The sequence below is a fragment of the Bubalus kerabau genome, chromosome X, assembly GCF_029407905.1.
Source record: "Bubalus kerabau isolate K-KA32 ecotype Philippines breed swamp buffalo chromosome X, PCC_UOA_SB_1v2, whole genome shotgun sequence".
Lineage (NCBI taxonomy): Eukaryota > Metazoa > Chordata > Mammalia > Artiodactyla > Bovidae > Bubalus > Bubalus kerabau.
In genome coordinates this window covers 73,833,075-73,856,758 of record NC_073647.1, presented here as the reverse complement: position 1 = coordinate 73,856,758, position 23,684 = coordinate 73,833,075, and the positions used below count along the sequence as shown (strand labels likewise).

At 40.4% G+C, this 23,684-nt stretch overlaps 1 protein-coding gene across 1 annotated transcript in view; it reads left to right on the top strand.

Annotated features, from left to right (window-relative positions):
* TRPC5 (transient receptor potential cation channel subfamily C member 5) overlaps positions 1-23,684 on the top strand; it is a 177,003-nt gene that overhangs the window by 66,269 nt on the left and 87,050 nt on the right. The window lies entirely within an intron of this gene.

Here is a 23,684-nt window from a genome sequence, read left to right as displayed (position 1 = left end):
ACAAACAAATCAGTGTAACATGACTGTTACCTCACACTGAATATACAACTACTAACAATAATTTGAAACAGTCCTGGGTGTTCATTGGAAGGACTGATGCTGAAGCTGAAACTCCAGTACTTTGGCCAACTTATGCGAAGAGTTGACTCATTGGAAAAGACCCTGATCCTGGGAGGGATTGGGGGCAGGAGGAGAAGGGGACGATAGAGGATGAGATGGCTGGATGGCATCACCTACTCAATGGGCATGAGTTTGGGTAAACTCCGGGAGTTGGTGATGGACAGGGAGGCCTGGCTGTTGCAATTCATGGGGTCACAAAGAGTCGGACACAACTGAGCGACTGAACTGAACTGAATAGACCTAAATGTGAAAGGCAAAACAGTAAATCTTCTAGATCAAACCATTGACAAATATCTTCATGATCTTCAGTAAAGATTTCTTACTCTACACAAAAAGAGTTAACTAGGAAAGAAGATTGATAAATGGATTTCATTAAAATTAAGACTTCCCAGGTGGCGCTAGTGGTAAAGAACCCGCCTGCCAATGCAGGAGACATAATAGACATGGGTTCAATCCCTGGGTCGGGAAGATCCCCTGGAGAAGAAAATGGCAACCCACTCCAGTATTCTTGCCTGGAGAATCCTATGGACAGAGAAGCCTGGCAGGTTACAGTCTAGTCCATGGGGTCACAAAGAGTCAGATGCAATTGAAGCAACTTATGTATAGAACAGTCTTTTGGACTCTGGGAGAGGGAGAGGGTGGGATGATTTGGAAGAATGGCATTGAGACATGTAAAATATCATATAAGAAATGAATCACCAGTCCAGGTTCGATGCAGGATACAGGATGCTTGGGGCTGGTGCACTGGGATGACCCAGAGGGATGGTATGGGGAGGGAGGTGGGAGGAGCGTTCAGGATTGGGAACATGTGTACACCCGTGGCAGATTCATGTTGATGTATGGCAAAACCAATAAAATATTGTAAAGTAATTAGCCTCCAATTTAAATAAATTAAAAATAATAAAAAGAAAGAAAAAGAATTTCTGGTCAGACTGACAACAAAAGAGAGAAGACATAGGTTCTCATTATCAGGAAAGAAAGGATATCTTAATAGACCTCAGACATTAAATAGATAATAATGTTGTGAACCACTCTAAGCATATAAATTTGATAACATAGTTGAAACAGACTAATTATTTAAAAACCACAAGTTACCAAGCTTGCTGAAGAGGAAGAAGATAATCTGAATACTCCTAAGGCTATTTTTAAAACTGACTTTATAGTTAAGAAAAAGAAAACTCCAAAAAAGATACATCGAGGTCCAGACAGTCTCATTGGTGAACTCTATCAAATTTTGAGAGGGGAAAAAAATGATCAATTGTGCACAATCTCTATCAGAAAATAAATATTAAAAAACTTGTCCCAAAGGACTGTTCTATACATCTGTGACTCTGTGGGAGATGGCAAGGGCAGGATGATATGGGAGAATGGCATTGAAATATGTAAATTATCACATGTGAAATGAATCGCCAGTCCAGGTTGAATGTATGATACAGGGTGCTCAGGGCTGGTGCACTGGGATGACCCAGAGGGATGGGATGGAGAGGGAGGTGGGAGGGGGGTTCAGGATGGGGAACACATGTACACCCATGGCAGATTCATGTCAATGTATGGCAAAATCAATACAATATTGTAAAGTAAAATAAATAAATAAATAAAATTGAAAAAAAAATGAAAGTGAAAGTCTCTCAGTCGTGTCCGACTCTTTGTGAACCATTTATCAAAAGACATTTTAAGAGGGTGAAAAGGCCAACCACAGACTGGGAGAGAATATTCACAAAACATATATTTAACAAGGGACTTGTATCAAGTATATACATTTATTTTAAACTTCTTCAAATCAATAGTAAAAAAAAAAAGACAACACAATTTTTTAAAATGTTAAAAATGGAACAAAGAATTGAGTGGCACTTCACAGATGAGAACTTTCAAATGAACTTCAAGCATATTAATAGATTTTCATCATTATTGGTTATTCAGAAAATGCAAATTAAACTGACAGCCAAGATATCCCCACCAGAATAGCTAAAATTGAACAACAACAACAAAAAAAAACTGACAGTATCAAGCATTGAGAAGAACATGGAGCAACTAGAACTCTCATACATTGTTGGTGAAAATGTTAACTTGTACAACTTCCTTGGAACTGTTGGGCAGTATCTACTAAAACTAACATACCTCTCTTGAACAACCTTGTCATTCTACTCCTAAATATATAAAATAAAAGATTACTACTGTCCACAAAAATACATGAACAAGAAAGTTGAAAGAAGCCAGATGCCTTAAAGTACATACCATATAATTCTATTTACATGAAATTTAAGAACAGGCAAATGAACCTGTAGAATAAAAGTGAATATAGTGGTTACCTCTGAGTAGGGGTGGGCTTTTGACTGGGAAGAAATGTGAGGAAGCCTTCTACAATGCTGGAAATGTTCTGTTGATATAATTACATGTTTTTTCTTTAAAAGCATTCAGCTGTACAAAATAATTGATGCACTTCACCTTATATATGCTATGTTTTACAAAATTATTATTTTAAATTTAGGGTTTCCTTCCTATAAAATCAGTAAAGACAGCAAGACAGTGATGAGAGTCTTGCCAGGATTCAGAGAGCCAGTCATCATAGCCAATAGAAATGGAATGAAGGGGCTCCCCAAGTGGCTCAGTGGCGAAGAATCCGACTGCCAATGCAGGGGACACAGGTTTGACTGGGAAGATCCCACATACCAACTAGGCCTGAGTGCCACAACTATTGAGCCTGGGTTCTAGCGCCTGGGCACCACAACTACCGAGACCACACGCTGCAACTATATCCATATACACTAGAGCTTGCGCTCCATAAGAGAAGTCACCACAATGAGAAACTGGCTCACTGCAACTAGAGATTAGCCCCTGTTCACCACAATTAGAGAAAAGCCTCCATAGCAATGAAGACCCAGCACAGCCCCAAATAATGAATAAATAAATAAATAAGAAATGGAATTAAGTCTAAAAGTACAGAGAAGGATCCCTGGCCTACTTCATGGCAGGGCTAAGTAAAGCAAGAGACCTAAGTAAAGCAAGAGCTGGATGGAATTGCAGATTGAGAGAAGATGAAATAACCTATATCTTACAAAAAGCTCAGAAAGACAGCTGGGACAGGCCATGATGTCCATCTGATAATGAAAATCTTTAACCCCATAGACTTTATTAATCTCATTCTTGTGATATTTTTGTCAGCATAGCTAGTCAAAAGCCACCATTGTTCCTTTAGCTGATACTTCTACCCTGCTATTTTGTGATGCTCATAGCTGGCAAACTGGCAGTAAGCATCTAACACTAGGATGGAAAAGGAGCATAGGCATCCAAGTCCTCTGGGTCTGTGTTTATAGTCATTAAATTTCTCTGCATCAGGCAGAGAAATTAGGCAGGTCGATTAGTTCACATCCAGTAGGAACAGAGGCAGCTATGTGGGAGAGATTAAAACATGCCTTTATAGGGACTTCCCTGGCAGTCCAGTGGTTGAGACTCCATGCTTCCAATTCAGGGGATGCAAGTTCAATCCCTGGTCGGGGAGCCAAAATCCCAGATGCCATGTGGCCCAGCCTCCCCAAAAATGTTCCTTTGGGGAGTATAGGTGCCAGTTTCCTATTTACAAACAGTAAATGTTCTAATAAAGCTCCCTTTTCTACTGCTGCAGTGCCAGCAGTAGAATTTGGATACATACATTTAACATAGTTTTTTTTAATAACACCCCCATACACTACCTCTAGAGCTTCCATGATAGCATGATAGTTGGTAAAGAATCTGCCTGCAATGCAGGAGACCCTGGTTCAATTCCTGGGTTGGTAAGATCCACTGGAGAAATGATAGGCTACACACTCCAGTATTCTTGGGCTTCCCTGGTGGCTCAGCTGGTAAAAATCTGCCTGCAATGTGGGAGACCTGGGTTTGATCCCTGGGTTGGGAAGAGCCCCTGGAGAAGGGAAAGCCTACCCACTCTAGTATTCTGACCTGAAGAATTCCATGGATTGTATAGTCCTGCTGCTGCTGCTAAGTTGCTTCAGTCGTGTCTGACTCTGTGCGATCCCATAGACGGCAGCCCACCAGGCTTCCCCGTCCCTGGGATTCTCCAGGCAAGAACACTGGAGTGGGTTGCCATTTCCTTCTCCAATTGTATAGTCCATGGGGTCGCAAAGAGTTGGACACGACTGAGCAACTTTCACTTTCACACTACTTGTCATTGCCCTCCCCACCCCTGAGGAAACGTCAAGATGTCCTCATTCCCAAAGGGCAAATTTTAAAATTTTGACATAGCAGGAGCTCTCTGAGGGGCTACAATGAAGAAAGCAATAGGATCTGCCCTTCAAACTTTTTTTTAAAGAAAAAATAAAGCTACAAACCTTTAATTTAAAAAACCTGTGTGCAATAAGGCATTTGCCTGTTATAGGATCTGACATTTAAAATCCCCATGAACCATCTTTAATTTATCAAGAAAGAAAGGAAAGAACTGTGTGGCTGAAGAGCTTAAACATGGTACCTTCTTCAAAATATATGAAAAATTCAAAACAGAAACTGAAAAAATGGAGGGTAGGAAATGTCCTTAAGGTCAATTTAAATCAAATTCTACTGAATTTCTTTCTTCCTCCTCCAAATTTGTTCACTGCTGCAGAGAGAATCACAGATTCTTGCTTACCTTTCAAAAAACAACTTTGTCAGTGGAGAAAAATAACCACTTTTGAAAATATATATCTCTTGGTTATTTTCCTAGACAGACAAATAGTTTCCTCAGAACACTCTTCAAACATGAGGACAGAAACCCCATCTTGACTTGGTGGAACCCTTCAGAGGCTTGTCCCTGAATTCTAACTGTTATGAGAAGCCCAAAGGTACCCAGAGAGCCTGAAAAGAGCTGTAATACTTCTAGAGAGATTCTTGGCTTTTAAATATTACCAGTGCAAATTATGAGGTCTAAAATAAGAGAAATAAGAGAAATAAAAAGAGAACTTGGAGGTAATAGGATAATGGATTTTATTCCAAATATTCCCTCAGCTTTCTGAGTGGGAAAAAGGAAAAATATTTTTGTTTGTGTATTTTATTTGAGAGAGACAGTAAAATGGTGTGAGTGGTTGTAATAGTAGGATCTGTGTCAAACAAATCTATATTTGAATTACAACTTTTTCACACACTAACTAGAAGTCTGCTAAACTACTCTGCCTGTTTCCTCATCTGTAAAATGAAGATAATAACAGTTGTGAGAATTACATGTTAACACATACAATGAGTTTAGAATGGTGCCTAGTATATAGAAAAGCTCTTAATAAATGCTAGCTAATATAATTGTTCTGGAGAAAATTCAGGGATCCAGGAAGCAGTGTGTGGTGCATCCTGGGTACTGACTAGTGATCCTGGAAGGTAGTAGGGGAGACACCTGAAGACATTACAAAAACTGGAAGGGAGAACCTGAGATACACTTCATCTCATGGTTAGAACCAACATGATTTTGGACTGGAATAAAGAAATCAGGGACCACACTTCTAAAGAATACATGTTCCCCAATGTTCACTGCAACACTGTTTATGATAGCCAGGACTTGGAAGAAACCTAGATGTCCATCAACAGATGAATGGATAAAGAAGTTGTGGTACATATATACTATGGAATGTTACTCTGTTACAGCCATAAAAAAGGAATGAATTTGGATCAGTTGTAGTGAGGTGAATGAACCTAGAGCCTATTATACAGAGTGAAGTCAGAAAAAGAAAAACAAATATTATATATTAATGCATACATATATGGAATCTAGAAAAATAGTACTGATGAACCTATTTACAGGGAAGAAATGGAGACACAGACTTAGAGAATGGACTTGTGGACACAGTGAGGAAAAGAGAAGGCAGGACTAATTGAGAAAGTTGCACTGACATATACACTATCATGTGTAAAATAGGTAAATAGCAGGAAGCTGCTGTATAACACAGGGAGCCCAGTCTAGTGCTCTGTGATGACCTAGAAGGATGGGCTGGGAGTGGGGAGAGAGGCTCAAGAGGGAGTTGTTGCTCAGTCACTAAGTCACATCCAACACTTTGTGACCCCATAGACTGTGGCACTCCAGACTTCCCTGTCCTTCACTGTCTCCTAGGGTTTGCTCAAATTCATTTCATTGAGTCGATGATGCCATCCAACCATTTCATCCTCTGTCGCCCCCTTATCCTCCTGCCCTCAATCGTTCCCAGTATCAGGGTCTTTTCCAATGAGTTGGCTTTTTGCATCAGGTGGCAAAGTATTGGAGCTTCAGCATCAGTCCTTCCAATGAATATTCGGTGTTGATTTCCTTTAGGATTGACTGATTTGCTCTCCTTGCTGTTCAAGGGACTTTTAAGAGTCTTCTCCAGCACCACAGTTCAAACGCATCAATTCTTCAGGGCTCTTCTGATGGCTCATGGTAGAGAATCTGCCTGCAATGCAGGAAACCTGGGTTCAATCCCTGGAGAATCCCATGGACAAAGGAGCCTGGTAGGCTACAGTCCATGGGGTTACAAAGAGTCAGACATGACTGAGCAACTAATACTTTCTTTTGAGAGGGCTTCCCAGGTGGCACTAGTGGTAAAGAATCCACCTGGCAGTGTAGGAGCTGTGGATTTAATCCATGGTTAGGAAGATCCCCTGGAGTAGGAAATGTCAACCCACTCCAGTATTCTTGCCTGGAAATTTCCATGGACAGAGGAGCCTGGCAGGTTACAGTCCATGGGGCTGTAAAGACTGTGCAGGAGAGAGGGGATATATATATATATATATATATATATATATATATATATATATATATATTTAAAATGACTGATTTGAATTGTAATGCAGAAGCCAACACAACATTGTAAAACAATTATCCTCCAATTAAAAAAAAAGATGGCAGGAGTTGGACTGTCTTGTGACTCTAGTTCACACATAACCCTTTCAGAAGACCTAAGACCAGTCATGTAGGGAATCCTTGAGTATTAGTGCATCTTCCTGGCCTAATTCACTCTTGCATTTGAAGGCCTTGCTCAGTCTGGCAGGTGAAAAATGACTGCACTTTGGGCTGCCCATTGGTTATTCCTCCAACACATTGCAAGGTGCATGGAGAATGCCCTCCACTTGGTATTATGGCAATGAATCTTTCAAGATTTAAAGCATTAACTAGCTGTTCCTTGGAAATATCTCCCATTGACCCTTGAATAACCCAGAGGCGGGGGGGATGTGGCTCCAAAATTACTGCAGATGGTGACTGCAGCCATGAAATTAAAAGATGCTCGCTCCTTGGAAGAAAACCTATGACAAACATAGACAGCATATTAAAAAGCAGAGTTATTAATTTGCAGATAAAGGTCCATCTAGTCAAAACTATGGTTTTTCACATAGTCATGTATGGATGTGAGAGTTGGACAGTAAAGAAAGCTGAGTGCTGAAGAATTGATGCTTTTGAACTGTGGTGTTGGAGAAGACTTTTTTTTATATATATAAATTTACTTATTTTAATTGGAGGCTAATTACTTAACAGTATTGTATTGATTTTTCCATACATCAACATGAATCCCCCATGGGTATACACATATTCCCCACCCTGCACCCCCCTCCCACCTCCCTCCCCAGACCATCCCTCTGGGTCATCCCAGTGCACCAGCCCCAAGCATCCTGTATCCTTCATCAAACCTGGACTGGCGATTCGTTTCATATATGATATTATACATGTTTCAATGCCATTCTCCCAAATCATCCCACCTTCTCCCTCTCCCACAGAGTCCAACAGACTGTTTCTAAACATCTGTGTCTCTTTTGCTGTCTCACATACAGGGTTATCGTTACCATCTTTCTAAATTCCATATATATGTGTTATACTATTTAGTGTTTTTCTTTCTGGCTTACTTCACTCTGTATAATAGGCTCCAGTTTCATCCACCTCATTAGAACTGATGCAAATGTATTCTTTTTAATGGCTGAGTAATACTCCATTGCATATATGTACCACAGCTTTCTTATCCATTCATCTGCTAATGGACATGTAGGTTGCTTCCATGTCCTGGCTACTATAAACAGTGCTGTGATGAACATTGGGGTACACGTGTCTCTTTCAATTCTGGTTTCCTCAGTGTGTATGCCCAGCAGTGGGATTGCTGGGTCATAAGGCAGTTCTATTTCCAGTTTTTTATGTAATCTCCACACTGTTCTCCATAGTGGCTGTACTAGTCTGCATTCCCACCAACAGTGTAAGAGGGTTCCCTTTTCTCCACACCCTCTCCACCATTTATTGCTTGTAGACACTTGGATAGCAGCCATTCTGACTGGTGTGAAATGGTACCTCATTGTGGGTTTCATTTGCATTTCTCTGATAATGAGTGATGTTGAGCATCTTTTCATGTGTTTGTTAGCCATCTGTATGTCTTCTTTGGAGAAATGTCTGTTTAGGTCTTTGGCCCATTTTTTGATTGGGTCGTTTATTTTTGAGCTGCAGGAGTTGCTTGTATATTTTTTAGATTAGTTCTTTGTCAGTTGCTTCATTTGCTATTACTTTATCTCATTCTGAATGCTATCTTTTCACCTTGCTTATAGTTTCCTTTGTTGTGCAGAAGCTTTTAATTTTAATTAGGTCCCATTTGTTTATTTTTGCTTTTATTGCCAATATTCTGGGAGGTGGGTCATAGAGGATCCTGCTCTGATTTATGTCAGAGAGTGTTTTGCCTATGTTCTCCTCTAGGATTTTTATAGTTTCTGGTCTTATATTTAGCTCTTTAATCCATTTTGAGTTTATTTTTGTGTATGGTGTTAGAAAGTGTTCTAGTTTTATTCTTTTACAAGTGGTTGGCCAGTTTTCACAGCACCACTTGTTAAAGAGATTGTCTTTTCTCCATTGTATATTCTTGCCTCCTTTGTCAAAGATAAGGTGTCCATAGGTGCATAAATTTATCTCTGGGCTTTCTATTTTGTTCCATTGATCTATATTTCTGTCTTTGTGCCAGTACCATACTGTCTTGATGACTGTGGCTTTGTAGTAGAGCCTGAGGTCAGGCAGGTTGATTCCTCCAGTTCCATTCTTCTTTCTCAAGATTGCTTTGGCTATTCGAGGTTTTTTGTATTTCCATACAAATCGTGAAATGATTTGATCTATCTCTGTGAAAAATACCATTGGTAGCTTGATAGGGATTGCATTGAATCTATAAATTGCTTTGGGTAGTATACTCATTTTCACTATATTGATTCTTCCAATCCATGAACATGGTATATTTCTCCATCTATTAGTGTCCTCTTTGATTTCTTTCACCACTGTTTTATAGTTTTCTATATATAGGTCTTTAGTTTCTTTAGGTAGATATATTCCTAAGTACTTTTTTCTTTTCGTTGCAATGGTGAATGGAATTGTTTCCTTAATTTCTCTTTCTATTTTCTCATTATTAGTGTATAGGAATGCAAGGGATATCTGTGTGTTGATTTTATATCCTGCAACTTTACTATATTCATTGATTAGTTCTAGTAATTTTCTGGTGGAGTCTTTAGGGTTTTCTATGTAGAGGATTATGTCATCTGCAAACAGTGAGAGTTTTATTTCTTTTCCAATTTGGATTCTTTTATTTCTTTTTTTGCTCTGATTGCTGTGGCCAAAACTTCCAATACTATGTTGAATAGTAGTGGTGAAAGTGGGCACCCTTGTCATGTTCCTGACTTTAGGGGAAATGCTTTCAATTTTTCACCATTGAGGATAATGTTTGCTGTGGGTTTGTCATATATAGCTTTTATTATGTTGAGGTATGTTCTTTCTATTCCTGCTTTCTGGAGAGTTTTTATCATAAATGGATGTTGAATTTTGTCAAAGGCTTTCTCTGCATCTATTGAGATAATCATATGGCTTTTATTTTTCTATTTGTTAATGCAGTGTATTACATTGATTGATTTGTGGATATTGAAGAATCCTTGCATCCCTGGGATAAAGCCCACTTGGTCATGGTGTATGATCTTTTTAATATGTTGTTGGATTCTGATTGCTAGAATTTTGTCAAGGATTTTTACATCTATGTTCATCAATGTTATTGGCATGTAGTTTTCTTTTTTGTGACATCGTTTGCAGGTTTTGGTATTAGGGAAATCGTGGCCTCATAGAATGAGTTTGGAAGTTTATCTTCCTCTGCAGTTTTCTGGAAGAGTTTGAGTAGGATAGGTGTTAGCTCTTCTATAAATGTTTGGTAGAATTCAGCTGTGAAGCCGTCTGGACCTGGGCTTTTGTTTGCTGGAAGATTTCTGATTACAGCTTCAATTTCCATGCTTGTGATGGGTCTGTTAAGATTTTCTATTTCTCCATGGTTCAGTTTGGAAAGTTGTACTTTTCTAAGAATTTGTCCATTTCTTCCAAGTTGTCCATTTTATTGGCATATAATTGCTGATAGTAATCTCCTATGATCCTTTGTATTTGTGTGTTGTCTGTTGTGATCTCTCCAATTTCATTTCTAATTTTATTGATTTGATTTTTCTCCCTTTATTTCTTGATGAGTCTGGCTAATGGGTTATTAATTTTATTTATCCTTTCAAAGAACCAGCTTTTGGCTTTGTTGATTTTTGCTGTGGTCTCTTTTGTTTCTTTTGCATTTATTTCTGCCCTAATTTTTAAGATTTATTTCCTTCTACTAACCCTGGGGTTCTTCATTTCTTCCTTTTCTAGTTGCTTTAGGTGTAGAGTTAGGTTATTTATTTGACTTTTTTCTTGTTTCTTGATGTATGCCTGTATTGCTATGAACATTCCCCTTAGCACTGCTTTTACAGTGTCCCACAGGTTTTGGATTGTTGTGTTTTCATTTTCATTCATTTCTATGCATATTTTGATTCCTTTTTTGATTTTTTTGTGATTTGTTGGTTATTCAGCAGCATATTGTTCAGCCTCCATATGTTGTAATTTTTAATAGTTTTTCTCCTGTAATTGAGATCTAATCTTACTGCTTTGTGGTCAGAAAAGATGCTGGGAATGATTTCAATTTTTTTGAATTTACCAAGGCTAGTTTTATGGCCCAGGATGTGATCTATCCTGGAGAATGCAGAAGACTCTTGAGAGTCCCTTGGACTGCAAAGAGATCAAACCAGTCAATCCTAAAGGAAATCAGTCCTGAATATTCACTGGAAGAACTGATGTGGAAGCTGAAGCTCCAGTGCTTTGGCCACCTGATGCAAAGAACTGACTCTTTGGAAAAACCCTGATGATGGGAAATATTGAGTGCAGAAAGACAAAGGGATGACAGAGGATGAGATGGTTGGATGGTATCACTGACTCAATGGACATGAGTTTGAAGAAGCTCTGGGAGTTGGTAATGGACAGGGAAGCCTGGCGTGTTGTAGTCCATGGGGTCACAAAGAGTCAAACACAACTGAGCAATGGAACTGAACTGAATCCACTTATAACTTAGAGTAGGCCCTCCACATCCATGACTCCTCCATATACGCCATTTCAACCAACCACAGACCATGTAGTTCTGTAGTATTTACTATTGAAAAAAATCTGCGTGTAAGTGGACTGTGTTCAAACCCACCTTGTGTTGAAGGGTCAACAGTACCAGGAAAGTAATTGGCATGATCATGAAGGCCATTACTCTGTGACCAGAATGGCTTCACCTGAAGCAACCCAGATCTTTCTATGTGAATCATTTTGGTAAGAAAGGAAGCATCATACAAATATCATTGTACACTTTGTGCCCTGATGTAGAAGTGAGCTTCAAGAATACCACTCAGAAATTTGACAAGAGCCATACAGAGTGCCAGCAGTGGCTTCCTCTCTGTTTTTGTGGCAAATGCCAGGAGAGACCCAATTCCTTTATTTTACCACCTGGAAAGATCAGAAGTCATAGAGCTCTTCCTCTGCCTGCAAATGTACTTACTGCTTATCCACCAAAGGAAAATTGCTTCTGTTTTTAATGGTTTCAGAATAAGCTTCCATAACCTCCCTTGGTAACTCATTCTACTGTTTTATAGTTTCCTCCTTCTGCTAATTGTATCCTCAAGTACCTTCACATACATTAACTTGTTTAATCCTATAACAATCCTGCTCAGCAAGGATTATCCCTATTTTACAACTGAGGAAGTGAAAACCCAAACAAGATAAGGGATGTGCTTAGATTACCTACTTGGTTAGTAGCAGAGCAAGAGTAAGAACATGATTCTTCAGCCAGAGGTTCCCAACATCTGGAATCTAATGCCTGATGATCTGAGGTGGAGCTGATATAATAATAATAGAAGTAAAGTACACAGTAAATGTAATGCAACTGAATAATCCCAAAACCATTCGCTCTGCCCCCTGGTCCAAGGAAAAATTGTCTTCCATGAAACCAGTCTCTGGTGCCAAAAAGGTTGAAGACTACTGCTTCAAGCCTCTGTGCATTCCCTTACACTGTGGTCTGCCTAGTGATGCTCTGAAAGTTAAAATATTAGTCACTTAGTCAAGTCCAGCTCTCTGCAATCCCATGGACTATAAGCCCAGCAGGCTCCTCCGTCCGTGGAATTCTCCAAGCAAAATGAGGAGGTCCAAATAACCAGTAGAATAAGAAGCAGTGGTAAGATGTCAACAAGAACACAATACAGCTGTACCGAGTGGCTCACCAAGTGGATCATAGGCCACAGGCCCCCTTAAGGATAACCATTTCATTGTCCTCCTCCCTATATACTATTGTTCTCAAGGTTAGAAGGTTCTGATAAAAAGAAAAGATACCAAATACTTCAGTGAACATTCAAATCACCTTAAGACCATACACTGATCTATGAAAATTAAAAATAAGACAAGAGTACTTGGTCTCATGTTTTCAGACTTCTCCATTTTTAACCTCTGACATAGACATAATCAGAATAAATTGGAGAAAGTGAGACAGAAAAAAAATCTGTCCTGACATCGTAAAAAGGAAAATGCTTTGCCCTTGGCCATAAATTTGCTTCCTTTCCCTTTGAAGACTTCATTCCTTTACCTCTCAAGGTTCATAAAGAAGCCAACAGTTAACATTTTAAGCATAGGTAAAGAATGAATTCCAGAATTCCCTGGTGGTCCAGTGGTTAAGAGTCGGCCTGGAAAAAAAAAGTCTGTGTGCCAATGCTGGGGACACAGTTTGATCCCTGGTCCAGGAAGATTCCACATGCTGTGGAGCAACTAAGCCCATGCACCACAACTACTGAAGCCCATGCTCTACAGCCTGTGCTCCAAAGCAAGAGAAGCCACCACAATGAGAAGCCCATCCACTGCAACTGGAGACTAGCCCTGACTCCCTGCAACTAGAGAAGGCCTATACACAGCAGTGAAGGCATGGCACAGCCAAAAATAATAAACAAATTTTTTAAAAGAATGAATCCCATCTCCTATATGCTTGGCACTTAGAAAAGCACACTTATTTTTATTTTTTGTTTCTGCCTGGAATGTTCTTTACTCAGATATCTGAATGGCTAAATCCCTCCCCAATTTCAAACCCTTCCTTATATCTTGACTTTTCATTGAGAGCTACACTTAAGTGTTAGTCACTCAGTTGTGTCCGACTCTTTGCAACCCCATGGACTATAGCCCAACAGGCTCTTCTCTCCGTGGAATTCTCCAGGAAAGAATACTGGAGTGTGTTGCCATTCCCTTCTCTAGGGAATCTTCCCAACCCAGCGATCAAACCTGGGTCTCTTGCATTGCAGGTTGGTTCTTTTTTTTTTTTTTTTTTTTTTAAATTGGAGGCTAATTACTTTATAGTACTGTGGTGGTTTTTGCCATATATCAACATGAATCAGCCATGGGTGTACATGTGTCCCACCATCCTGAACCCCCCTCCCACATCCCTCCCCATCCCATCCCTCTGGGCTGTCCCAGAGCACCAGCTTTGGGTGCCCTGCTTCATGCATTGAATTTGCACTGGTCATCTATTTTACATATGGTAATACACATGTTTCAATGCTATTCTCTCATATCATCCCACCCTTGCCTTCTCCCACAGAATCCAAAAGTCTGTTCTTTACATCTGTGTCTCTTTTGCTGTCTTGCATATAAGGTCATCATTAATGTCTTTCTAATTCCATATATATACATGCATATATGGTATTGGTGTTCTCTTTCTGGCTCACTTCACTGTGTATAATAGGCTCTGGTTTCATCCACCTCATTAGAACTGACTCAAATGTGCTCTTTTTTATAGCTGAGTAATATTCCATTGTGTATATGCACCACAACTTCCTTATCCATTCACCTGCCGATGGACATCTAGGTTGCTTCCGTGTCCTAGCTATTGTAAACATTGCTGCAATGAACATTGGGGTACATGCATCTCTTTCATTTCCAGTTTTCAGGTTGATTCTTTACCACCTAAGCCACCAGGGAAGCCCAGAGCTACTCTTACCACCGTCTTAAAAACTGAACCTCCCCATCCCAACCTGGCACTCCTAGTACTTTCTTATTCTGCTCTACTTTTTAAAATTTTCTTAGAACTTATCACCTTCTTTATGTATTAGATGATTTACTTATTTATTATGATGATTATTTATTTTATGGCTCTCCTCTCTAGAAAGTAAGCTCCATGAAGACAGTGATCTCTGTTTAGTTCAAGTGTAAGAACAGTGTCTCAGATGTAGTAAGCAATAAACTTCTATTGAATGAATAACAACACTAATAACTTCTTACATTTTTTGCTCATTACATTTTTACAGTGCTTTATATTAATACTTAAATGTTTTCACATTTTATCTCATCTGATATTCACAATTACCACATAACCTGGGTAGTGCAACCCAGAGTTCATTATCTCCATTCTACATTTAGGAAAATTGACATCTTAAAAGGCAAAAAGATCTACCCAAAGTCACACAGCAGGAATGTGGTAGAACCAGGAGCCTAGTTCTATGCGTTCTTGCTAGAGTGTCCAACATTATACTGCAAAGCCCACAGTCTTTGAGGAAAGACCTTTCAGATTTTTTTGTTAGGACAGAGACATGCTTTGCTTATGCCATTAACCCAGTGCCTTGAAGCTAAATGTGTTGCACCCGCTCATGGGAATATAAACACGTGAAGTTATCTAAAGACCTGGGTTTATGTGGGGAACAGCCATGTGAATGTCAGAGAAAATGATTCCATTCCCAAATGGTGCTCTCCAAGAAAGCAAGCAACATTTGACTATACCAGCTGCTCAGTGGAATAAATCATTTGTTTCTTCTTAACCAGCTCTGCCTTCCTCCTGCATTACACATTAAACCAAGCAGTTCTCCAAAGCAGCTTAGCAGCACAAAGGGGGAAATCACAGTCTAAAAGGCATCTGCTACAGAAAGTGCCTCCTAGTGGCCTCTTCTGCCATGCCAGCACCTAAGCTGCTGACTGCCCATGGCAAAAGCTCTCCCCCATTGCTGTTGCCATGCAAGACGAGTGCAGGCTGTCTCTTTAAATGCACCACTGAAGAGGAAGCTGGTGTTTATTTGGCAGGAGAGGAACAGGATAGTTCATGCTTGGCATACTGCTACTGTTGGCATCCAATCCAGAGGCTGCTACATTCTGCAGGGGCGGCAACTATTTTGTCCTTGGGATAACATAGTGGAAGATACAGCTATATTTACATACAGGCTTTTTAACAGAGATGCCTGTCACCCTTGGTAAGCTCACAGGAGGCAACAGAAATGGCACAGCCAGGAAAAGGCAAGCCAAATCCTCAGTGTCTTCTGGCAGCTGAATACACAGTATCAGAGAGGGAGGCCTGGTCGTTATGACAGGGATGTATGTATCCTGTAACCCTCCCAAGAATTACTAAGGAGCTCAATTTTGTCTTCCGTGCCATTTTCCTTTGATCACAGCAAATTAAGAGGCTGAGGCTTGACCCTACAACCAAGTCAGCTATGCTACCTCAACAAACATCCCCTAACAAAACAGCAACCATGAACTTAGAAACCTCAGGCTGAAAACAAGCATTCATGCAAATACAGTCTACCTAATGCTTGATGGATGTCAGATAATACATGGACACAAGCATCACTGAAACATGAAAGCAAACAACAACCTCAACCACACAGATTGGTACTGAAGTATTTGACACTGAGAAAGTGGAAGGATGCAGGAAAGAGGTTATTTTTAAGGGGAAAAATATAATATTTGGAGACAGAGAAATCTGGCTTCAAGTCTACAAGTTTTCTTACCTTGAGCAGTTCACTTAAGCTCCCTGCAACTCACTTTTCTGATCTGAAAATAGATTAATGATAATTTCTTAAGCAAGTATTACTTTTCTGATTTAGACAATGTTTAATTATGGGGAGATGCTTATTTACATACAAAAATAAAAGTATGGCTTCTGGATTCAAACACAGATATAAACTCTACCTCTGATACTTACTAACCATAGGGCATTGAGGAAGGTGCTTATTCTCTCTAAACCTGAGTTTATTCATCTGTATATTGGGGATGATCCTGACTGACACCTATCTCAAATACATGCTATAATAATCAAATAAAATACTGTTGAAATAGTGTTTTATAAACTATAAACTCCAAGGTAAAAACTTTTCCTTTAAAAGGCATTAACTACAGTGACCAACTAATCTGGGTTGCCAGGGGACAGGGGATTTTCTAAGGCCCAGCACTTTCAGTACCAAATATGGGAAATGTGGGGCAAATTTTAAAGAAGTGTTTACCCTAGTCTCAACTGGCCCTTAACAAAGTCAGGACCCTAAATAGGCTATAACAAGGAATGCTATGCCTTAACTAGATTTAGGCTCTGACTTAGCCTCACCTAACACTCTAACTAGGTATTAAGTAGGACTAAGTACTGGCTAGGCCTTAATTATACTCTGACTAGGACATAACTAAGTTTAGCTCCCTATGGGACTAGTTAATTAGGGCTAGAGAATCCCATGGAGGAAAGAGCCTGGTAGGCTACAGTTCCACAGGGTTGCAAAGAGTCAGACACGACTAAGCTACTTCATAAAAATAGACTTTTAAAGCTGTGCTTTAAATGAGACTCTGACTAGGTCTTCTCTAGACTAAGATCCTGGCTAGATCTTAAATAGACTCTAAATAGATGTTAAGTAGGCTTAGTCCCTGACTAAGTTAAATGGGCTGTGACTAACTAAGCTTACACTTAACTAGACTTTAACTTGACTGGATAAACCTTAAGTAGAATGAATAAGCCTTTAGTAGGATTAGGCCCTGGCTATAGCTTAACACGGAGAAAGCAATGGCACCCCACTCCAGTACTCTTGCCTGGAAAATCCCATGGATGGAGGAGCCTGGTGGGCTGCAGTCCATGGGGTTGCGAAGAGTAAGACACAACTGAGCGACTTCACTTTCACTTTTCACTTTCATGCATTGGAGAAGGAAATGGCAACCGACTCCAGCGTTCTTGCCTGGAGAATCCCAGGGACTGGGGAGCCTGGTGGGCTGCCATCTATGGGGTCACACAGAGTCGGACATGACTGAAGCGACTTAGCAGCAGCAGCAGCATAGCTTAACAAGACTTTGGCTAAACCTTAACTCAGCTCTGACTAGGCTCTAATAAGCTTAGGCCCTGGATTCTATCCCCACTAGTTTCTGACTAAACCTTAAGGAGATTTAGGCCCTAACTGGGTTCTGACTACACATATACTAGGTTTGGGCCATGGCTAGTTCTTAACATACTCTGAGGTGATCTTAACCATGTTGGTTAGCTTAACTGGGCTTAAGGCCTAACTATATCTTAATAAGACTGGCTAAGCCCTAACCCAGCTCTGACGGGGCTTTAAAATGATTAGGCTCCAGATTCTACCTAGGCAGTTTCTGACTAAAACTTTGGTAGATTTAGGTCCTAACTAGGCTCTAACTAAACATAAGCTAAGTTTGTGCCATGGATAGTCATTAACATACTCTGAGGAGATTTTTAAACATGTTGGCTAATTTTAAACTTGTCTTAGGCCCTGGCTATACATGGAACACAGCCTTGTCTAACTCAGTGAAACTGTGAGCCATGCTGTGTAGGCCTACCCAAGATGGATAGGTCATGGTGGAGAGTTCTGACAAAATGTGGTCTACTGGATAAGGGAATGGCAAACCACTTCAGTATTCCTGCCTTGAGAACCCCATGAACAGTATGAAAAGGTAAAATGATAGGATACTGAAAGAGAAACTCCCCAGGTCAGTAGGCGCCCAATATGCTACTGGAGATCAGTGGAGAAATAACTCCAGAAAGAATGAAGGGATGAAGCCAAAGCAAAAACAATACCCAGTTGTGGATGTGACTGGTGATAGAAGCAAGGTCCGATGCTGTAAAGAGCAATATTGCATAGGAACCTGGAATGTCAGGTCCGTGAATCAAGGCAAATTGGAAGTGGTCAAACAAGAGATGGCAAGAGTGAACGTCAACATTCTAGGAATCAGCGAACTAAAATGGACTGGAATGGGAGAATTTAACTCAGATGACCATTATATCTACTACTGTGGGCAGGAATCCCTCAGAAGAAATGGAGTAGCCATCATGGTCGACAAAAGAGTCCGAAATGCAGTACTTGGATGCAATCTCAAAAACGACAGAATGATCTCTGTTTGTTTCCAAGGCAAACCATTCAATATCACAGTAGTCCAAGTCTATGCCCCATCAGTAACGCTGAAGAAGCTGAAGTTGAATGGTTCTGTGAAGACCTACAAGACCTTTTAGAACTAACACCCAAAAAAGATGTCCTTTTCATTATAGGGGACTGGAATGCAAAAGTAGAAGTCAAGAAACACCTGGAGTAACAGGCAACTTTGGCCTTGGAATACAGAATGAAGCAGGGCAAAGACTAATAGAGTTTTGCCAAGAAAATGCACTGGTCATAGCAAACACCATCTTCCAACAACACAAGAGAAGACTCTACACATGGACATCACCAGATGGTCATTAATGAAATCAGATTGATTATATTCTTTGCAGCCAAAGATGGACAAGCTCTATACAGTCAATAAAAACAAGACCAGGAGCTGACTGTGGCTCAGATCATGAACTCCTTATTGCCAAATTCAGACTTAAATGGAAGAAAGTAGGGAAAACCACTAGACCATTCAGGTATGACCTAAATCAAATCCCTTATGATTATACAGTGGAAGTGAGAAATAGATTTAAGGGCCTAGATCTGATAGATAGAGTGCCTGATGAACTATGGATGGAGGATCATGACATTGTACAGGAGACAGGGATCAAGACCATCCCCATGGAAAAGAAATGCAAAAAAGCAAAGTGGCTGTATGGGGAGGACTTACAAATAGCTGTTAAAATAAGAGAAGTGAAAAGCAAAGGAGAGAAGGAAAGATATAAGCATCTGAGTGCAGAGTTCCAAAGAATAGCAAGAAGACATAAGAAAGCCTTCCTCAGCGATCAATGCAAAGAAATAGAGGAAAACAACAGAATGGGAAAGACTAGAGATCTCTTCAAGAAAATTAGAGATACCAAGGGAACATTTCATGCGAAGATGGGCTCGATAAAGGACAGAAATGGTATGGACCTAACAGAAGCAGAAGATATTAAGAAGAGGTGGCAAGAATACACAGAAGAACTGTACTAAAAAGATCTTCACAACCCAGATAATCACGATGGTGTGATCACTCACCTAGAGCCAGACATCCTGGAATGTGAAGTCAAGTTGGCCTTAGAAAACATCACTATGAACAAAGCTAGTGGAGGTGATGGAATTCCAGTTGAGCTATTTCAAATCCTGAAAGATGAGGCTGTGAACGTGCAGCACTCAGTATGCCAGCAAATTTGGAAAACTCAGCAGTGGCCACAGGACTGGAAAAGGTCAGTTTTCATTCCAATGCTGAAGAAAGGCAATGCCAAAAAATGCTCTAACTACCACACAATTGCACTCATCTCACATGCTAGTAAAGTAATGCTCAGAATTCTCCAAGTCAAGCTTCAGCAATATGTGAACCATGAACTTCCAGATGTTCAAGCTGGTTTTATAAAAGGCAGAGGAACCAGAGATCAAATTGCCAACATCTGCTGATCATCGAAAAAGCAAAAGGGTTCTAGAAAAACATCTATTTCTGCTTTATTGACTATGCCAAAGACTTTGACCGTGTGGATCACAATAAACTGTGGAAAATTCTGAAAGAGATGGGAATACCAGACCACCTGACCTGCCTCTTGAGAAATCTGTATACAGGTCAGGGAGCAACAGTTAGAACTGGACATGGAAAAACAGACTGGTTCCAAATAGGAAAAGGAGTATGTCAAGGCTGTATATTGTCACCCTGTTTATTTAACTTATATGCAGTGTACATCATGAGAAACGCTGGACTGGAAGAAGCACAAGCTGGAATCTAGATTGCCAGGAGAAATATCAATAACCTCAGATATGCAGATGACACCACCCTTATGGCAGAAACTGAAGAGGAACTAAAAAGCCTCTTGATGAAAGTGAAAGAGGAGAGTGAAAAAGTTGGCTTAAAGCTCAACATTCAGAAAATGAAGATCATGGCATCCGGTCCCACCACTTCATGGGAAATAGATGGAGAAACAGTGTCAGACTTTATTTTTTGGGGCTCCAAAATCACTGCAGATGGTGACTGCAGCCATGAAATTAAAAGACGCTTACTGCTTGGAAGGAAAGTTATGACCAACTAGATAGCATATTGAAAAGCAGAGACATTACTTTGCCAACAAAGGTCCCTCTAGTCAAGGCTATGGTTTTTCCAGTGGTCATGTATGGATGCGAGAGTTGGACTGTGAAGAAAGCTGAGCGCCAAAGAATTGATGCTTTTGAACTGTGGTGTTGGAGAAGACTCTTAAGAGTCCCTTGGACTGCAAGGAGATCCAACCAGTCCTTTCTAAAGGAGATCAGCCCTGGGTGTTCTTTGGAAGGAATGATGCTAAAGCTGAAACTCCAGTACTTTGGCCACCTCATGTGAAGAATTGACTCATTGGTAAAGACTCTGATGCTGGGAGGGATTGGAGGCAGGAGGAGAAGGGGATGACAGAGGATGAGATGGCTGGATGGCATCACTGACTCAATGGACGTGGGTCTGAGTGAACTCCAGGAGTTGGTGATGGACAGGGAGGCCTGGTGTGCTGTGATTCATGGGGTCGCAAAGAGTTGGACAAGACTGAGTGACTGAACTAACTAACTAGGCCTGATCAGGGTTATCTAGCTAGTCCTGATCAGGGTTATCTAGACTTTAATTTGGCAACTAGGCCATAAGTAGACTCTGGATGTATCTTAACTGGGCTTACTAGCCCTTGACTTGAATGACTAAGCCTTAACTAGGCTTTGAACCTGTATACACACTGCTGCTGCTGCTGCTGCTGCTAAGTCACTTCAGTTGTGTCTGCCTCTGTGCAACCCCATAGATGGCAGCCCACAAGGCACCCCCGTCCCTGGGATTCTCCACGCAAGAACAATGGAGTGGGTTGCCATTTCCTTCTCCAATGCATGAAAGTGAAAAGTGAAAGTGAAGTTGCTCAGTCGTGCCCTACTTTTAGCGACCCCATGGACTGCAGCCCACCAGGCTCCTCCATCCATGGGATTATCCAGGCAAGAATACTGGAGTGGGTTGCCATTGCCTTCTCCAGTCTACACACTAGTTAGGTCTAACTGGGCCAAGGCCATGGCTAGAACTTGACTGAGCTTAAGCCCCAGCTAGGCCTTATCTAGCCTGAGATCCTGGATAGACCCTGTCCTTGCCATAACTGTTATTTAGGGGTTGGCTAAATCTCAGTTACTCTTTACTAAGAGTAACCTCAATCATATGCTCCTTTCAGCTTTTACCTCCCTTAGTTTGCATCTGCTGTTATGTCACTTTTCCTGTAGTTTCAGGCTTCCCTCTGAGTCATCAAAAGAATATAGACATAACCCCACTTACCCCTACTACAACAGGAAATAGACTATTCTAGCTTCATTGCAACCAGAGGTATTTACAGTGTAACACAGGAAGCAATCACTGAATTTTCACCCCACAAGAAACCAGGGGATACTCTTTTAGGTAACATGCCACCCAAAAGTACATTTCCTTTTCACTCAGTCAAAATGGTTTATATAACTCCTTCCAGGACACCTATATCTTGTAACAAGTTTTCAGAAGATAGTGTTACCAAATACAGGAGCTGAATCCACAGCTCTTGCTTATAATGTGTAACTGGCAGTTAAGAAAAGAGAGATCTGACATTACAGTTGCAGTAAAGGAAGTTAAGCTTCACAAGACTGAACTCTGATCATTTCTAGGCACTGCGAACTCTCTGCAGTTAGCTTATCAGGGGTAATGCGAAGAAGTAGCCAGTTTGATATATACTGGCTTGGACTATTAAAGGATACTGAAGTCCTTAGCTGATGATGAGAACAGGATGATGAGTGCATCTCAGAGCATGAACCATAAATTCCTATCTAATGGTTTCATCAATACCCTAGCAACAAGAGACAAGTAAATGATTCCAAAACTGTGATATATTATTTGGTTTGGGAGTATATATTTGTATAATTCAATTTTTAGTAAAATACTTTTGATTCCTTCTTCATTGGGAGGTCATTCCAGCTCAACTAATCATTTTTGTCATCTTTATCAGGTTCTAAGTTAAACTTAAATAGGCCTGTATAGTTTTAATGGGCTTCCCTCGTGGCTCAGTGGTAAAGAATCTGCCTGCCAGTGCCTGCCAATACAGGAGAAGAGGGTTTGATCCCTGGGCTGGGAAGATCCCCTGGAGGAGGAAATGGCAACCCATTCCAGTATTCTTGCCTGGAAAATTCCATGAACAGAGGAGCCTGGCAGCCTACAGTCCATGGGGTCACAAAGAGTTGAACATGACTGAGTGACTGAGCACACATAGTCCTGTTAATCCCTTTAGTATAGGGTGACTCAGTATCAGCCCTTAATGAACCAACTGAAATGTGTAGGTACGATCCAGAGTAAAGCAGGTAACTAGCCCTGCTCAATGGATAGTGCCTGAACAGGATCTATTCCTGCAGGATATAACCATTCCTTACATCAGGCTGTGTGCAGCAGCATGGCAATGGGGCTGATCTGGGCTCCAGGACTAGGGAGTTTATGTATTCATTCATTCATCCCACAAATTTCATTTATCACATACTATGTGCCAGATGTGGTCCTAGGTACTGGAAATATGATAGCAAGCACAAATAATCATAGCCCTTGCCCCCATGGAGTTTTCATTCCACAAAAAAAAAAAAAAAAAAAACAAGAGAGGGTCTGCACAATCATGAAGTGAAGCATAGGTTACAACAATCTATACCCTATGGAGATCACAGGGCAAAGTCAAATATGATGGACAAAGCTCAAAAGGACAGAACAGCTTAGGAAGTAGGGGGAAAGACCTAAGAAAGTGACCATGATATCAGAAAAAATAGCAACAACAAATGAGTTATTATCCTCACTTTATGGAAATAGAGACTTGATGAAGATCACCTGGCTAGTAAGTGGTAGAGATAGGATTTCAACATAGAACTAATTGACTCCAGAAACCACTATGGTTTCCAGAACTACTGCACTATAGAACTGATTCCTGGCCCTAAAAATTCTCAGGAAATGAAGCAAAGAGCTTTAAGCATTCTCAGATTCCTTTACTAAAACCACTGATCACCAGCTCAGTCCTTATTTCTCAGTTCTGCCTACTTCTCAACAATGCTCTAATAATTAAAAACAAATCAGCAAAAAAAAAAAAAAAAAAACCAACAGAGCAGGCATATGG